This window comes from Chlamydotis macqueenii, chromosome 6, assembly GCF_036417535.1.
Source record: "Chlamydotis macqueenii isolate bChlMac1 chromosome 6, bChlMac1.mat, whole genome shotgun sequence".
In the NCBI taxonomy this organism is placed as follows: Eukaryota; Metazoa; Chordata; class Aves; order Otidiformes; family Otididae; genus Chlamydotis; species Chlamydotis macqueenii.
In genome coordinates this window covers 23,179,793-23,194,942 of record NC_141561.1, presented here as the reverse complement: position 1 = coordinate 23,194,942, position 15,150 = coordinate 23,179,793, and the positions used below count along the sequence as shown (strand labels likewise).

Sequence of the window (15,150 nt, the reverse complement as noted above, 5' to 3'; positions counted from 1 at the left end):
CCTTGTCTAGATAAATAAAGCAATCATTTGAGAACTTCCACTTCCATATTTCAGTCAGCTTTTTCTGAAGTAGCTTAGTTTAAACCCCTGGGAAGGAGACAACACTTCTTTACATGTACTACTTCTCCCCCCTTAAAGAAAATCTCCAGAAAAATTCTGTGGGGAGAAAAAATCCTTAATATACAATTGGATTTTTTTAAACAGCTTTTAATGCTATAGAGGTGTTTGTAAAATGTGTTTGTCTGTGTCAGCTTATCAGTAATATTTAATTTTAAAATCTTGTGACTTTTGATTAGAAGTGCTGCTGGCTGTGAGGCCGTCTTTGTGGCTGGAAATGCTAGAATAGGGAAAAGTCAGGTAAAATAAATTATATTTTCAAATACTCTCCAAAAACATTTGCTTTGCTTGCTAATTGCTTGGTTTTTTTTTTAAAGGGAAATATTTTGGTAAAACAATGTGTGTTGCAAGCTCAATACTTAAAAAGCATTAACAGCATAACCTCAGAGTAGAAAAACAGATTCTATGCATCACAGTGTGAAATCTAGGTAAGTTGAATAAAATTGGTGTGTTATGCAAATACTGGGGTTTTTTTTTAATAGATTGGTTAACTACAGTGTAACTTATTTTTAGGGGATATCTTTTTCTTTTTTTTTTGTCTCTGCATTTTTCCCTGCATCTCATGTAGGCACAAGTTCATTCTTTGTTCAATTTATTGTTCTCTTAATCTTCTCTCTTTTGTTTACAAGGCAAGCTCTTGTAAACAAATACCAGCAACAGAAAAAAATCTGTTAGAATACAAGTATTGTCAGTTCAGTGCTAACCTTCTAAATTTAATTTTTATGTCTCTTTTTCTACTTACATGTTCTGAATATGAAATAGTCACAAATAATTAACTTATTTCCAACTTATTTCCAGATTAAGAGAAAATGTAGCTATGCTCTGACATTGTTCTTTTCATCAGAGACTAAAGATGCTGTGTAAAACCTATACCAACATGAAGTTAAAGTCATTGTGGAGTGTGGTTAGCCGTAAGACTGTTAACACATGTAAACGTTTGGGGTTCTTCATCATTCGGTGGAGGAGTTGGAAGTATCTAGATATCTTCAAGTTAAATTGGATAAATGAATAACATATTACATGATTACAGGTAAAGAGAATAAACTGTATGACTTCAGCTGAAGGGCCTGTTTTCATCAACTTTAAAAAAATATTCTGCCACAGTTCTTGGTAGCCCAAAATAGATTGTGCTTGGTTGACCGTATTCAACTGAATCACTGAACAGTCATGGACGATAGGTCAGTGAATTGTATTACTAGTACTTCTGTGCGATGCACACTTCCCATCAGTTTCACAAACACCTTTTCTTTATATTGGTACAATCAAAATAAATGTAATGATGATCAGAATGTAATACAGGAATAACTACGTATACAAGAATGATACATATCATGCTATATAAGCAATTGTCCAGTGCATACAGCAATGACATTTGTAGCTCAAAACCCTTCACTTGTATGGTGGATCTCAAAATGGGAATTCTTCTCTCTCTACACGTATGTTTGGTGTTTTCTGTGAGGTGCCTGTCATTTTAACAAAAGTGACATGCAGAGTAGAGTGGAAAGGTCCTGTTTCAACCTGGGAAGAGGGTGGGGCAGACAGCTGAATTGTTCCGTATTTTCTATGAAATCTTAATTGATTAGACGATCACCTTTATTCACTGTAGAAAGACTGTCTTTCTTTATGATGGATACAACAGCAGGAGAGCAAACTGTTGGAATTGATATACTTTGTTGCTTATCTGAAAGGAGATTTTTTGCCCTAATTTTGCACAATAGTAGAAACTTCCTTTAAATCCCATTTTCCTAACCAGTGCCTAGAATAGCTCTTGTTGTTAGATTCTAAGGACTCTATTGTGGCTTTTAAGCCAGAGCCCACAGTAGGGGTTGTGGAGGGATGCACCGCCCCCAAGAAACTCCTAGAGGGTTTGTACTTGAGGACAAATCTGCTGATAGAATTTAAAAATGGAACAGACCATTGTAGATCATCCAATCCTCCCATCTGCCAGCACAGAATTTTCCCTCCCAGATATTCTTAATGCATTGTTCAATGTAAAAGTCTCAACTCTGGGAGTTTCCAAAGCTTTGCTTGGAAAATTTTTGCCTCCTTTTTTTTTTTTTTCCTCAGAAGTAGGAGGACACAGCAGCAGCCATGACCATGTCTTTTAATATATATCTGTGTGTACTTTGGACTGGCTTCTGCCTGCTGGTTGGTGTGAATAGGGGGCAGATGGGTACGACTTTTCCTTTTACAGTCTCCAGATGACTTAAACATACCACGTGGTCCCTGTACCCTAGAAGGAGATTTGTAACTGCCTTAAACCATCACCTGCCCTTTAAAGAATGTCTCAGATTTTGTAAAATGTGATCTAAAGTATAATTGCTCAGCTCTATAATGCAGTGAAGTTAATTTGTGGTTCAGTCAGAAAATTTTGTCCTAATTTTCTGGGTGATGATTACTCTCCCAACCAGTGAAATTGGCTTGAATGTTCCAGTGCATTTTGTTTACTGCTTAAAGGCTGATAAAACTCCCATGTATTATTTCTTTTTTTTGGGAATAATAATAGTGCATTTTTCAGTCTTGGTAACTGTTGATATTTCAGTCTTCCAGAAGGATTTTGAAAGATTTCAATTATCAGATATTTTGCAACACTATTGTAAGTGTTATTGGAAAGCAGACACTGGCTTTTCACACATAATTCAAATCTGTAGTGTAGATGAGAACCCCAATCCTGCAGAAATTATCTTGTGTTTAACACTGTTCCACATAAGCAATACTGTCTTTATAAAGAAAGATCAATGCAGAGCTTGATGAATTCATGGGATAAACACGTTAACATTGAAGTATGTTGGGATTTGCACTTCAGATAGTGGCTATGAAGTCTCCAGTGGCTTTGGATTAATGTTATGAGTAGTGTAAATAGGACTGTGTTCTGTAGGGAGAAGTGTGGGAAGTCAATGATGTACGATATCTGCCAGTAGTGACTGTAATAGTCATAGAAGAACCTGAAGGCTCCATCAAGATTAAATTTCCACTGCTGTATTTGCCAGTGTTCTTTGAGAATCAGTATATGAAATAATATGGAATCTTTAACCCAAGTGATTGGAGGTTAATGTTGAGCAAATACAGTTTAAAGGATTTTTCAATTTTCAAAAGAATGGTTTTAAGTCCTACTTGTCTGCATGTTCTTAAGTGTGGAAAAAAAAATTCCATTTTTTGTCTCTTTCACTTTCCAGGTAAAGTACATGGAGCATTGCATAATTCTGGAAAAAAATTTCTCTTCAAAACATCTTTCAGAATGTGTGGCTTTCCACTTCCCACAAGGTAGGGCAAAGGCTTAATGGTTATAATGGTCTGGGCATAAAGATATAAGTTCATTTCCTTCTCTGTGAGATGGCAGCACAGATAGAATGGTTCTTTACTTGTATATTTTGCAGTTTACTTATCATTTATTTACTTTTTGCAAAATATTTTTGAAGACTGTATGTACCTACATTTCCCAGCAGTTCCTTCACTGCATTTTGCACACTTATATTCACCCCTGCAGTGACTTCATGGGCTTTCTGCCATCTGTCATTGTTCCTTTATCCTAATGTACAGTGCAGCCTCACATAATTTATGACTTTGCCTGATATTTATTAGGTGGACAGGATTATTGCCCACAGATGGCTATGGTTCACAGCCAGAGGCATCTTCACAGAACTAGCGGGAAGAGATTTATTCATGTGACCATGTGACTTCTACTGTAAGCTAATTTTAGCACTGGGTGTCTCTTGATAAGCTAAAATGAAACGAGAACTCTGGGTCAAATTTATTCTTGCAGCAAGTGATGCAGTTCCATTGACTTCTGTTGAGTCATACCTGTATGTCAGGTGTGAAATTAGCCCTCCATTTTTTTCATTAGGAAACTAAAATATGAGAGCACATTTTAACTGCAGTGCCTGTGTGCAGTTACAAGTGTTTCTGGTCTTGAAGCTGTACCTCTGGAGCAGAAACAACAGAAAAGATTTATCAAGTCATACAGTTGTTGCTGGCAGATGACATTGTCAGCCAGCTTTACATTTTCTCTGCTTCTTTTTATGGGCCACTGGAGTCATATATTCTGCCGTTCACAGTGCGAGACTTGGAACACTTCTTTGGCAAAGTGAGGGAGACTGGCGTGTTGAAAGTGAGCCAACCCTGTCAGGTGGTTTCATTTGTACTTGAATTTGAGACTAGTTCTTGCAGCAGATAGGACATGAACATTGTTTTGTATCTTTTTGGTGTGTTTGTTTCATTACTAGTGAACTAGTTGCTGCTGGTAAATTTAAGTCATCTCACTGGTAATAAATACACCAAGTTGAACCAGTGGCTTTTCTAATCTTTAAGGATTCTGTTTGGTAAAGTGTAGCCTAAAGTGGGTCTCTGTAATAACACTGCAACTACCAATACAGAGATTAAAGTGCCTACAGATTTCTTTGCTGTAGACTGAAGGAGAAAATCCCAGCCTCCAGACTGTAATCTACATGGAGTTTATTAGCAGTTGGGCTTGGGAAGAATGGTACTTCAAACAGAAGCTGTCTGGAATATGCATTAGGAGATTCTGCTACAGGAAAGCTAGGAACTGAAGCAGGCATAGGAACATACTACGCTCTCACTCTGCAAAGTGCTAGGTGTCCTTTTCGTTCAACTGCGAAGTCAATGGGAATTAGGAGCAGTCAGCACTTTCAGCTTTATGCCGTAATTCAGGAATGACATATGTAGTTAAATCTGTTAAACCAAAAGACTGAGTAAGTAAATGTGCTAGGTGAAGTTCTGCCATCTGATTAAACAGCAGAGTTATATCATCGATACAAATTCCCACTATTTGTCATTACTTCTTTTGTTGTTATGTTAAAGATATTGGTGGTTACTTTTAATGTTTCACTTTTCTGGGTTTATGAAAAGCTAGACCGACTCTTGTAAAGAGCAAATATTATCATCCTGTCCGACATGTGTCTTCCTTATATTTTGACAATGCAACTTTAAAACTGTTACTCTCATTCCTCAAAATGGCACAGTGTGGGTAACAGTTAAGAGCAGATTTTCCATTCTACTCCTTATTGTCCAACCTGGTTTCAAAGGTACTTGTTATAGATGAGAGAACTGAACGGTAGAGAGATGCCTGTCTGCATGTGGAGCATCTGTAGTTGTTTGCTTTGCTAATATGAACTCAACATCATTTTGTCCTTCTATGGTCATTGAAGTCGGGCTGGCATAGAAAGAATGCAATATATGCCCTGCTGAAGGCTATAAAGCACTGTGTTGATGTATCACTGGGTCAGGGCATCTAAATGCAAGTTCTCTCCTTCAGGTGCAATGCCTGTAGAGGCCTCAGAGAAAAGCATCTCCTCACTCTTTACTGCAGGCATTTCTAGAAGGCACAAGCTAATTTCAGGTTTGACACATCAAGGCACAGAGAAGAGTCATTGACACAGCAGGTGCACTTAAATATAACTGTCTAATTATGCAGTGATGCAATTTTGCTCCCAAGAAACTAAATGTACAGAGCCATGGAAAACATGGTATCTGCTTGTCATGCTATTGAATAGGAAAACAGTCTTCAGCAGTCAGGCACGTTTCATGTATGAAATCATAAAAATCATGGTATGGTAAATATCTGCATAATTTCCATTCTTTATAGAGTATGCACAGTATGATTTCCCTCTGCAGACTTGGGGGATTGAAACATGTATGCAGCTTGTTAGAGAAACACAACTTCTGAAACGTGATTGGATGTGTAAAGATCTCATTTCAAGCTTCTTTATTTAGTTTGGATTTGAGACTTCTGCAATAAAATTTCTGTATCAGTTTAAAATCCACGACAGTAATAGTAGAGGATAACAGAGCAATGTTATTCTGCAGTTACTGCTAGTCTAATTCTGGCACATGGGAAAGGTCACTGCCTGTTGGCTAAATCCGAGCAGAGCCTGGGCCCTTGTAGTGTGCAGAGGGTGTGAGGCAGATAGTTTAATAAAATATTATCTTAACCAATAATCAGAGAAGAGTTGTTGTTACCTATGCAGAAAGTCTGAGTAGTAAATAACAGTTATTGTATCTTAAATGGATCTTTAATGGATAATATTTATTAATTTACTTTCATGGCGAAGTACAGGTATCCACGACCCTGCCTCGCGTGCCAAATGCTGCAGAGTAAAATTGCAGTAGGTCTGTCCCATCTTTTGCTGAGTATCCAGTTCAAACTTCCTCACGCTTTCCAGGTTTACTGTACATTCAGCATTCTAGGGTTTTTAATACCTGCTTTCACCATGCATTCTCTCTTAGACGGACCAGATCTGCATTTATCTGGTAGGGTTGACTCTGCTATGTTAACATTGTTTAGAATTGCAATAATTGCATCCAGTGATCAATAAATGTTTTGAGATAATATGCGTTGCCCAAATGGCCATTAGAAAATTCACAACATTTGCTTAACACTTTCTGATACCCCTGCTGAGAAGTAAAATGTTCTTGTAATGTACACATTCAGTCTAAGATTAACCTAATTAATAACTCTACCTTTAAATGCCATCTTCTCTCAGTGGTGATGGAGAAAGGCTGTTTGCTTTGAGCACAAAAAGAAACATTTACTGAATGACAAAATGGATATTAAAAGCAATCCAGAACAAAGACACTGAACATTGTATAAGGAACATTCATGGTGAATCTTTTTAATATCTGAGTTTGAGATCTATCTTCAGTGAAATACCTTGGTGTTCTCATATCAATCAACCAGATAAAAATTATGAAGTGAAGGGTGTGACTCATCTGCTTACTGGTACATTCAGCCAAAAATACAGAGCGGAGCAGATCACATCATTTCTTGCTTTCCAACACTGTCTCTGGCTCCCAGCATCACTTCACCATCCACCACCCTGCTGAGAGTTGCTACCATCAGCAGTCCCTAAAATGTCATATATGCAGAAACAATTTATCAAGCCCAAGCTTATCTTACATAAGCCTTTTTTTAAGGCAAGCATCAGTCCCATCTCAATTCTGTTGTCCATATTCCTTTACACACTCGCTCTCCAAGATTCTGCTGCCATCCCTAGCCAGTGCTTAGGCCACAAATTATTTGGAGTCAAGATACTTCCTTTGAAAGAGAAAAAAGTTGTTGCCTGTTTTTTTCATGTTAGTTATATTCTGAAGAGTCTGCCCTGGGAAATGTACAGAGCTGTGAAAACTGACTCCTTTACGAGCAAGAAATACAATAGATCATTATTATGTGACCTGGTATAGCTTCTGGGACAGGGATTTATATTATGTTTTTATTCTGGTGCATGTTTCTCCTCTATGCTCAGAGTTCTTTTCCCTCCATGAAATATTGCTATGTCTGTACTGGCATTAGTTTCTTAGAAATTATGCTTTTATTTGACAGGATTTTATCGCAGATTGCTACAGATCCTCCCCAAATTTGACTAAAATATTGCCGTGCCAAGTTTTTCACATTCTCCAAAGAATTTTGCTAATTAATTTGTTGCTTAGTAAATGGTGATTTGCAGGTCACATTAGAAACACATTTTTAATGCATCTTGTAAATATTTTGAAAGTAATTATATACCTAACAGGACTGACTTCCGTTGCTTACTTCTGTCTGGTGGGACTGCACACAGCCAAAGAGGAGAACAACCCCAGCCATCCTTCTGAGAATAGTTTTGTGCAAGGCAGAATCCTTCTGAAGACCAAGGAAAACTTTGCGGAATCTCATTTTTTCTGGAAGAGACTGGTGCCCTGCCCTTCACAGACTGCTGATTCTGGTCATAGCCACTAGAAGGCCTAATCACACCCTTTACTGGAAACCCTGTAGTATCCCCATCACCTGCGGCTTCACAGCACAGTGAGTACTTTCTTGTTGCACAATGGATCCATCCTTTTCATCACGTGGCAGCCTTCCTTCTCACCCCTCCAAACAAATACCATTTGTGTCCTGGAGAAAGAACATTAAGAGGGTGCTATAGCATTCACCCTTCCATATGAGTCCGAGCTGTGTCTGTAGAGCCCTGTCATGCTGGAGGGCTCGTTCTAGTACACAAGTACTTCCTCCTTCTTCAGGAAAAAGTAGCTACCTGCATAATTTTATATTTTGGTTTGTCAGATGATTCTTGATTCCTTAGAAGCTCAGTTCACTCTAAGGACAGCAGCCATTTGTTCCTGATGTTGAGCACTACACCACTTTTCTGCACCCTCCCGTCCTTTTTTTAAGGGAAGAGCAGAGGTGAATTCTCAAAGAAAAGTATTGATTATTAAATGTTCATTGCATTAAAAAAAAAATCTGCAAGAGCTTAAAGTGACTTGCTGGCAATGTTCAGAAGTGAAGAAGGCTGCAGTTGATCACATCCAACCTGATCAGTAATGTTAATGGAAAATGGTAGGAATTTACTATCTAGAGAAGTTCTGGAACATATAGATAATTTGACTGAAACTGCCATAATTTTTAAAGAAGAAATTTTTGTGCAAAGGTACCAATAATTACATAATAATAAGTAATGGGAGCCTTTTTTTTTTTTTTTTTTTTTTTTTTTTTGTCAAAAGTAAGCTTACATGTGTTCCTGTTGGGTCATCCGTATAGTACATATTACATCTATTATAAATTAAGAACCTAGATATGGTTAAGGATTTCCCATTTGTCATGTCTTCTCCTACTAACAGAATGTCCTAGACCCTACAGTTTGTCCCTCCTGCAGAACACCAGCTTTGACAATACCTTTTGCACTATATTTCCCCATACTGCACACACACTTTGGCCACCTCACGGTTCTCGATTGTTAAAAGTAGGGGTTTTTTTATTTCCACAAGCCATACTATTTCTGGATACTCAAGATTCCTAAGCAGGAGTTTTTAATAACCAACAAGAGTCTTGCTGCTAGATAGTTTTTTTTTCTCGCCTGTCCCCCTGCCTCCCTCCTTTATTTATTTATTTATTTATTTTCGGGTTTTCCTCCTTCCCCAATGAACCCAAATCTTAAAGTGCAAAATGTTTCTGGGAGTTTAGTAAGAGACATATCAATCTCCCTATTAGGCTACAGTTCTTTCTTTTTATTAGTTTGTTCCATAGTAGCATGAGAAGCACCACTGATCTAGACTCAGTTTTAATTTGCAATCAAAATTGAAAAAGCTTTTACATGCAAGCACTGTCCATTCTGGAAGGTTTGTGCTTAGTGATAGTTAGAGTTTGGTATTTTGATTTATTGTGCTTTTTATTTTTTTTTCTTGAAATAGGAAGTGAAATGAAAGAAAACTATGATCATGGAAATTTTTGCCAGCGGCAAAAACAGGATGCATGGAGGCTTCAGACATGCACATCTTCTCTCCAGTTTTAAAAAAAACAGATTTCAGACCAAAGTAAGTCAAAGAAGTTTAAGGCAAGTCTGACAACAGTACTTAAACTTCTGGATTTGAAGCTGAGCCTATGGCCATTTCAAGCTTGGTCCCTTCTATTGTTGTGTGCCATAAAAATATTTATAGAAAGTAGCATGTCTCTTGTGTTCAGCTTTTGCTCTGTTATCTAGATAATTTATTATCTCCTTGAATTTAGTAACTGATGGAGCAAAGAAAAAAAAAAGAGCAATACAATTTCCTTTTCATTTACTTCCTCAAACTAATACAAGTTTACTTTTTTATCTGAAAAAACACCAGAGGTTAAAAGGGAAGTGACTATTCCTCTCCAGATGTGAACTAGTTTAGTATAGTAATAGAAGCAGCAGCATGTTTTGTATAGGTACTGCATGATTCAGGGAGGCTTGCAAGTCATAGCATTGAAGTCCAAGTGACAGTAAACAACAAAGCAGCTCTGTGATCAGTAGCAATGCAAAACCCATAGAACAGTACTAGCACAATATAGAATCCACAGAACAAACAGTGTGTTTATTTGGCATAACTGAGTTGTGAATCTAATTGTAAATAATCTGAGTTGAACTTCCAAAACACTGTATTTGAACGTGGTTTTACGTAGAAGGATTCTACTGGGCATTGGCTCAGTCAGTACTGAAATGCATTTCTCCTTGGGCTAGAAAGCAGTATCTATTCTGATGAAAAGAACTATGGAGATGTTTGTTACTGGCACTGGAGAGATGGTGCCACAGCACATAGTTTATTAATTTCTTAGTATGGACCATGCCAATCCCAAGCAATGAGTACTCATTTCCCTAGCAAAAAAATGGCAGCCCAGGAACACAATGCATTCAGCACATTGGGGTTATAAGTAAAATATTAACTCACCAACATTGCTTTCGTGGTTTATAGGAATCTGTGAAATTTTTAATATAAATTTTGGGTAATTTATACCTCTGCAAGGTGTGGTACCAAATAAGCTTTCTGCCTGAAATAGTACAATCTGGTATGGTATTGTATTGAGAAAGTAATGTGGTGCTACCAGTAGGTTGTGCAAGAAGTAACAGAGTTAAGTTTTGAATTGCAGTTTTGTAATTATTACTTTTCAGTTCCTTAAGGATTGTGTTGTTCTTGACTCTTGAATTGATATGCAGATAGGAAAATGGTGAGCTGAAGTGAAAGCTTAAGAACAGTTGCAACATCTACATCTGGCAGAATTTTTCTATATGCAAAGAATTAGCATGTCGTAGTTCAGCCCCGATCGGACCAGACTACGCAGTCTCTCTCTCACTCCCCCCACCTTCCGAGAGAACAGGGAGAGAAAATATAAGGAAAAACGGCTCGAGGTTTGAGATAAGGACAGGAAGAAATCCTTAAAGTTACCGTCACGGGCAAAACAGACTCGACTTGGGGAAAACTATTCATTTATTACTACGAACAGCAGGATAATGAGACAGAGAACAAGATAACCTCCCTCCACCCCTCCCTCTTCCCAAGCTTAACATTATCTCTACTACCTTCCCCCCCCCCCCCGAGCGGCACAGGGGGGAAGAGGGAATGGGGGTTGCGGTCAGTTCATCATATGTTGTTTTACGCCGCTGCTTCATGGTCGGGGGAAGAACTCCTCACATTCCTCCCCTGCTCCAGCGTGGGGTCCCTCCCACGGGCCACAGTCCTTCGTGGAACTGCTCCGGCGTGGGTCATCTCTTCCACGGGTGCAGTCTCTCCAGAACAGCTGTCCCAGCGGGCCCTCCACGGGCCACAGCTGCCTTCAGGCATCCACCTCCCCCGGTACGGGGTCCTTCATGGGCTCCAAGTGGATCTCTGCCCCTCCGTGGACCTCCATGGGCTGCAGGGGGACAACCTGCTCCACCATGGTCGTCACCACAGGCTGCAGGGGAATCTTGGCCAGGAGCCGCATTACTCCTCCCCCTCCTTCTGAACTGACCTTGGTGTCTGCAGCCGTTCCTCACAACAGGCTGGTAGATGTCTCTCAGGATCCTTTTTACATCTCATTCACTTCTCATCTCCTCTCCACTTCTTGCAGCCGGGCTGGACCGAGTCGGGCCCAATCGGCTGCCTGGCGAGAGGCCAGAGGGTGAGGCCTGCAAGGCCCATGAGGCCTGCGCCTCCCCCTCTGCGCCTCTGCCCCCGCTCAGCTTCTTCACATCTTCTCTCCTCTCTCTTTTTTTTCTGTTTTCCCATTCTTAAATACGTTATCGCAGAGGCGTTATCACGAGACATTCTGCTACCAATCGGCTCGGCCTTGGCCAGCAGCAGGTCTGCCCTAGGCCCGGCCGAGTCCACTGAACAAAGGGGAGCGACTTCTAGCAGTTTCCTACAGAAGCTACCACCTTAGGCCCCCCCTTACTAACAAAACCACGACAGACATAACTGTACTTGTGCTGGAAAAGCTGATGAAGAAATGAAAGGGAGTTTACTGCTGAGTCAGATAAGGATGAGCCCACCCCTCATTTCCAACACCTGATCCTGCAAACGCTTCAGACCACTCCTTTAGTTTATTTGATTTACGTGATTAAATATAGCTAGGATTGGGCTCAAGAGACAACTGAATCCCTGTAGGCTACTTCTGAATATGTTAACAGAGCCTGGGCTAGAAGCCCTAGCCTCCCCTTTACCCCAAGGCTGAATCATTTGGCAGTCTCATCTGATGTGCTCCACCCTTGTCTCCACCCCAGCCTCCTCCACACACAGCTGTGCAGGGACCAGGCAGCCATCACTGGGAGCTCGCTCCTGGCAGCCGTCCCACCATGGGACTGCTCCTGGCAATGAAATTCCCCTTTCCACGCCCTGTGCACCCGGTGAGGGGAGAGGCCTGCCTACCTTGCCAGCTCTCACCTTGGCTGTGCCCTAAGCTATGTTTCCCTCACTCTCCCATCCCTCCTCCTTTCTCCAGTACAGCTGGTGGGTGGCTTTGGGGGCTGCCTCCCACTGGGTCCCTGGAAGGGGAAAATCCTCTTGCTCTGCTGCTTCTGCCGTGTGGAGGCCAAGGTACAGGGACTGTGGCTGGGCAGCATGATGTGGGAGGTCTGGGCAGAGGTGAGTCACCACCTCTTGATGCTGTCTGCTCTGCTTCTGTTCCTCCTGTCAGCAAACATTTATGTGGCCTTATCCTAAGGGGCGGGGGGATTTATGTAAGCAGTGTACCATAAGGCGTATTGAAGCCTCTGAATCCTATAAACTGTGTAACACATGAAGTCTTTCTGAGCTTGTGGTGGGGCAAGGAGCTGTGCACCCAGTACTCTGTTCACTGTCAGGCTGAGGCTCCTTTGCTCAGACAGAAATGGTGGAAGAGTGTTCTGCCATGCTGGCATAAGGCCTTCACCTTGAAGGCAAAGGGCCTGTAGGGGACTAACTCTGTTCCTCTGGAGCAGGAGGGAGAAACACCGCAGAGGCTGGGAGAGGACTGTGAGTGATGTCCAGGTGCATGGAAAGTCAGGGCATCTGGAGCAGCAGCAGCCAGCACCTGGCGTTTGGCCTTGGCCGGACACTGCTCTCACAGGGGCAACCCACAACAGCATCAGGAAATTCCTCCTTCTCTAGCAGTACCTGGAAGTCCAAGTCACAATTTGTGTTTTCTTCCAACACATGATATTTTCCACCTCTACTTTAATATCCTTCCAGTTCCTTGGGACCTTTTATTTCTGTCTGCATTTATTGTTCCCACCCATCCATAGAGGCTTCCACCTTGATGGATCTTTCTTTTCATTTCTGATGGACACATGGTTCCCTGAAGGACCTGCCTGTGCTATCCTAGAGAGAATTACGTAGACATATTAAGGCGATCTGCCTTTTCACTGGGGACCTGATGACTAATGATGTGCTATCACTAGTATGCCGATTTTATTTGTATTAAAGCACCTCAGCTTTGTAGTTAGGTAAATTGTGCTGAATTCAGTGGAGTTATTTTAAGCCTAGACATTTATTCAGTAGCTTTGATTCAGCCTCTTAATAATTTACTTGTTTGCAAGAATTATCTGTTCTTCATCCACCTGCAGCTTATATTTTATTATATTTTGCGATCTAAAATTTGGCTAAAAGAAAAACCCTCAAGGTTGACGAGGACTAGGATTGACAGAACTATGGCTCTTTGAAATCCCTGTTGTCCATTTAAATTTTAATATTTCTATCATTTGTTCCTCAGTGTAAATTAACAGCCATGGCAGTGTGTTGGGTTTCTTTTCTGAAGTCAAGACTTTAAATTTAATTCAATAGCCTAGATTTACAGCTATTCTATATTTCACAAGGCAGAATCAATAATGTGACTGAAGTGAAGAAGATAAAAATTTATGGTATCTTGCAATTTAATGGTTGAAAAGATGCAATTGGAGAGATCATAAATTGTGAAGGAGTTTATGCTTCATTGCTCCTGATTCAGTGCTTGCTGTTAGAACTTGATTTGTGACTATTCACAAGGTGTGATTAATGGTGTGATCGATGCTTGCTTCAGTGCAGTAAAGCAGTTGTAATGCTCTTCATTAGAATAAATAAAATAAATTGACTGAAGCTTTATAAAAACTATGTAACATTTAAAATCTAAAATGTCAATTTTTTTTCCTGTTACAATTTAGGTTTCTTCAGGCAGTTTCCACCTACATCACATCACTCATTGTCATTCTTTTTGGATATTATAGAAATCCATGTGGGTTTGGGTTAGCTTTATGCAAAGCTCAGTGAAGGAGAAAAAAAAAAAAAAAAGAGTTGAATAGGGCTGACTAGAGTCTAAGATTTCTGGTGGCTGTATTTTGCCATCCTGCAAATGTACATTTATTCTCCTTTAACACATGCAAGTTTAAAGGAATCAAGGCAAAAAAGGGTTCTTCCATGCAGAGCTCTAGTAAAAACAATATAAATTAATAATTTTCATTGTTTTTTTTTAAATGGGGTGGATGTATGATTGGTATCCTAGCAGAGACAATGAAGACAGAGGCTTTTTTGAGTGGTATTTTTTTTGGTTTAAGGATGTTCATTACATACTCCAATGCCATCTCACAGTATGCTCTAAAACAGACAGAGAAATACAAGAAAACTGCAGTAGCCTCGAAAGCCAGTAGAATGTGATGATTTTGATGTTGTCATTTGAAGAACTGGGCTCCAGGGGATGCAAATGAGAAATGGGCTAGAGAGTACCCTAGGATGCCTTGTACATGCCAGTTAAGTCCCCCGCGGTATATGGATAATTTTGAAGTTTTCAAATGTCTAATTTTAAAATGCTGTGTGAAACCTAGGGAGTGAAGAAATTGTACTGTGAAATTTAGGGAAAATTCTAGTGTGGCTTGAATCTAGAGCTCCTCTTCCATTTGCTTCAGTCTTGCTTTTGTTTGTCTCATGGAGATACAAGCCTTGTAATTAGCTGGAAAAGTTTATCAGATTTCCACTCTGCTCCCTTGCTCTGATTTTCCTTAGTGTCTTTTGTCATGATACATATAGAGATTTCAGATTTGTGTTTGATTTTAAGGGGAACTATAGGTAAATCTAAAGCTACTAGATTACAAGGCACCATTTTAACAACAGAAGTGAACTAAATATTTCCTAAAATTTGTCTATCTTAAAATATGCTGTAGTGACTTCAGGCATCAATGATCATGCATTTGCTGATCGGAATTGCAAAGAGAATGAAAAATGTAAGAAAACTACAAACATTTTTGAAACATATAGCTATGTCAAATTAGTGTTTCTATTATTGCACACAGTATTTACAGACTAGCAGTTGTCACTTCACAA

General features: G+C 39.8%; 1 long non-coding RNA gene across 1 annotated transcript in view; it reads right to left on the bottom strand.

Moving 5' to 3' along the window:
* Positions 1–7,835: 7,835 nt before the first annotated feature.
* LOC147600210 (uncharacterized) overlaps positions 7,836–15,150 on the bottom strand; it is a 111,860-nt gene continuing 104,545 nt past the window's right edge. Inside the window, exon 5 of the long non-coding RNA XR_015258927.1 lies at positions 7,836–8,002. This is a non-coding gene — a long non-coding RNA (uncharacterized LOC147600210). The remainder of the gene's footprint in view (positions 8,003–15,150) is intronic.